The sequence below is a fragment of the Elaeis guineensis genome, chromosome 7, assembly GCF_000442705.2.
Source record: "Elaeis guineensis isolate ETL-2024a chromosome 7, EG11, whole genome shotgun sequence".
In the NCBI taxonomy this organism is placed as follows: domain Eukaryota; kingdom Viridiplantae; phylum Streptophyta; class Magnoliopsida; order Arecales; family Arecaceae; genus Elaeis; species Elaeis guineensis.
The window spans coordinates 37488480-37492557 of record NC_025999.2 but is presented as its reverse complement, the minus strand read 5'-3'; positions in this window follow the sequence as shown (position 1 = coordinate 37492557).

Below are 4078 nucleotides of genomic sequence, written 5' to 3'. Positions count from 1 at the left end.
TCAGACATAAAGTTTGAGTCTGTATATCCCTGAATCTAGAGTTCTCCATTCCCAAAGACTAGAAACATATCCTTAGTCCTTCTCAAGTACTTAAGGATACATTTCACAGAAGTCCAGTGCTCTTCGTCTGGATTCGACTGATATCTGCTTGTGACACTCACAGCATGGGCTATATCAAGTCGTGTACATAGCATGGCATACATGAGGCTTCCTATTGCCGAAGCATAAGGGATCTTGCTCATGCGTTCAATCTCCTCAGGTGTGCTAGGGCACATCTTCTTGGAGAGATGAATGCCATATCTAAAAGGTAATAAACCTCTTTTGGAGTTTTTCATGCTAAACCTTTTTAGCACCTCCTCTATGTACATCTTTTGTGAAAGTCCGAGCATCCTATTTGGTCTATCTCTATAGACCTTAATACCCAGTATAAAGATGCCTCTCCTAGATCTTTTATAGAGAACTCTTAGACAACCATACTTTGACTGAGGTCAACATGGGAATATCATTCTCAATTAGGAGGATGTCATCTACATACAATACGAGGAAGACAACTGCACTCCCACTGACCTTTTTGAACACACATGGTTCCTCCTCGTTCTTGATGAAACCAAATATTTTGATGATATCATTGAAACAAGTATTCAACTCTGAGATGCTTGCTTAAGTCCATAAATGGATCTTTGCAGCTTGCAGATCTTGTGATCATCATCACTGGATGTGAAACCAAGCGGCTATTCCATATAGATATCTTCCTCAAAATGTCCATTTAAGAATGCCGTCTTCACGTCCATCTGCCATATTTCATAATCGAAATAGGCTGCAACAGCAAGCAATGTGCGGATGGATTTTAGCATGGCTACGGGTGAGAAGGTATCCTGATTGTCAATGCCTTCACGCTGACTATAACCTTTCACTACGAGCCTAGCCTTGAATGTCTCCACATTCCCATCTGCACCTATCTTTCTCTTGAAGATCCATCTACACCCAATAGGTACAATACCTTCAGGTGGATCTACCAAGGTTCAGACTTTGTTTGAGTGCATCGTGTCAATTTCTGATCTCATTGCCTCTAACCATTTCTCAGAGTCGATATCTGATATCGCCTCGTCATAGGTCTTGGGATCATCACCACGAGCCCCATTTCCTATGAGGAATATTTCTTCTACTTTCTCTTGTATGGTACCTAAGTACCTTTCAGGAGGACGAAAAATCCTAGTCGATCTACGAGGTAGAAGAGATTGTGTTAAGACTGGTTTTGATTGATTAGGTTCCTCAGGTTCTTTAGCTCGTTGCTCTTGGGAGACATTCTCCTTGAGCTTAATTATTTTTCTGATGCCACTATCTTGAATAAACTAGTTTCCAAGAAAAATAGTATTTCGACTCACAATCACATTGTGATCTTCTGGAATATAAAAATAGTATCCTAATGACTCTTTAGGATATCCTATAAATCGAGCTCTAAAAGACCTGAACTCTAGCTTGTCCGCCTGCTGTGTCTTGACATGAGCTGGACAACCCTAAATTCTGAGATGATTCAGACTTGACTTCTTACCATGTCATATCTCATACGGTGTGATAGGAACGGTTTTAGAGGAAACCCTATTCAATACATAAATCACTGTCATGAGATAATATCCCCAAAGAAACTCAGGGAGGTCTGTGAAGCTCATCATGGAACAGACTATATCTAATAGGATCCATTTTTCCGTTCTGAAACTCCGTTGAGTTGAGGCATTCTAGGTGGAGTCCATTGAGAGACTATACCATTATTCTTAAGATAGTCTAGGAATTCCCAACTAAGATATTCACTACCTTGATCTGATCGAAGAACCTTAATGGGCTTTCCTGTTTGTTTTTCTATCTCATGTCTGAATTCTTTGAACCTTTCAAAGGCTTCAAACTTGTGTTTCATTAGAAACACATACCCATATCTAGATATATCATCGATAAAGGTAATGAAGTAGATGTAGTTACCTCTAGCTGGCACATCAAATGGACCACACACATCCGTATGTACTAGGGCAAGTAGGTCTGTGGCCCTTTCCCCATGTCCCACAAAAGGAAGCTTGGTCATTTTGCCTTGAAAGCATGATTCACAAACTAGATATGACTCGAAAGTCAACAGACTCAATAGCCCAGATTTCTCCAATTTGTTAACCCTGTCTTCCGCTATATGACCTAGCCTTAGGTGCCACAGATACCTATCATTTAGACTATCTCTAGGCCTTTTTAATTTCTATGATATTCACATTTTGCTCAATATTAAATACAGATACATCAATATGTAGCTGATAGAGACTGTTAATAAGAAAATCATCTGTAACTTTATTATTTTCATAAAAATGTTACAATAGTCCTTATGAAAGCTAATCACATAGCCTTCTTGTGCTAAACAAGAAACAGAAATCAAATTCCTGCTTGCTGCAGGCACATAATAACAATCTCTAAGAAATAAATCTAATCCTAACGGTAATCACAGAGGGTAGATTTCCACGGCCACGACAGCAACTCTTGCTCCATTTTCGACGCATAGGATCATCTCCCCATCCCTCAGCCTCCTGCTCTCCTCAAGACCCTGCATAGAAGTGCACAAATGAGCTCTAAAACCAGAGTCAAGCACCCAACTGGATGTAAAAGAAATCGTAAGATTAGATTCTAAAATGAGCATACCTCCAGAAGGACCATCCTTCTTTTTCTTTAGGATGGCCAGGTACTGAGGACAGTTTCGCTTCCTCTTCTTCCCATCCACCTTCTGCTTCTTCGCAGACTTCTTTTTTTTTCAAAAGACTTTCTCTTAGAAGAAGTCCGCTCCACAGTAAAAACTGAGCCTTTTGAACCTTTCATAGAAAGCTCAACCGTAACTAATATGTTCATTAACTCGACCAAGGTACACTGCATCTTATGCATATGAAAGTTCATGATGAACTGATCATATGCATCGGACAAAGACTGAAGGATCACATCAATCTGAAAATCTTTGTCTAAGATGATATTGAGCTTCTCAAGATCCTTGATCATTGTCAAATAATGATCTTGGACTGACTGCCCATCACCCATCTTGGCCTTAAAAAGTCTTTGACAGACTTGATACTTGGCCGCACGACTCTGTTCACCAAACAACTCTTGTAGGTGAGCCAACATTTGGCAGGTAATCAAAATATTCTCATGTTGGCGCTGCAAGTCATCAGACATTGCACCCTACATGTAGTACCTTGCTTTGTTATCATCATCCATCTACTTTTTCAGAGACGCTCTCTGTTCAGCAGTCGGATGTGCTGGTATGGCAGGTGGGTCTTGGTCCAAAATATGAGTCAATTTTTTGAAACTTAGAATAATTCTGTAGTTCCTCAACTAGTCCTTGAAATTGGATCCAATCAATCTATAGTTGTCTAGAATTTTGGTCAGGGGGTTTGAGGCAGACATATTTTCTGTAGAGAGTCAAAAGTTTCTAGTTAGATTTTGTAATCAGACTCAATCAATTTATTTAGAATTTTTATTTTTAAATAAATTAGGCTCTCACTATTTTCTCAGATCCCTACACTCCCTTGGTAGAGATGTGAAAATCTCTGTGATCAGTAATTTTTAGTGGGTGGTGTGGTCTCAACGACTGGCTCACCATCTCACCTAACAGTTATTGGTGATGGGTCAACCGATGAGTGGACAACTCTTGTCCAATGATTCTCTAATCATGGTGCACCCAAAACTTGGTCTCTAATTCATGAAGCTCACCATATCCGGGATATTGCTCCAATCCTTAGTTAAGTCACACCCACCATTTGCATGAACTGGATTCTTGATTGGATCCCTCACCATTCCAAAATATTGAGCCCAACCCATCCTCTAATCTGTAGCATCCAATGCCTAATGGACATGGTTGCATCTTCCCGATGCAACTGAGCCACTGTAACTAGCCGAGAATAATCAACCCCGGGAAGGGCCCGCACATCCACAATGGTGGAAGACCTAGACTTAATATTTTCTTAGGGAGATTTATTTATGTCTCATTAAACTTGACTTGACATAGTCATAACAATTATGACTAAGTAGTGGCATGGGTTAGCTCGAATTGTTAGCCACC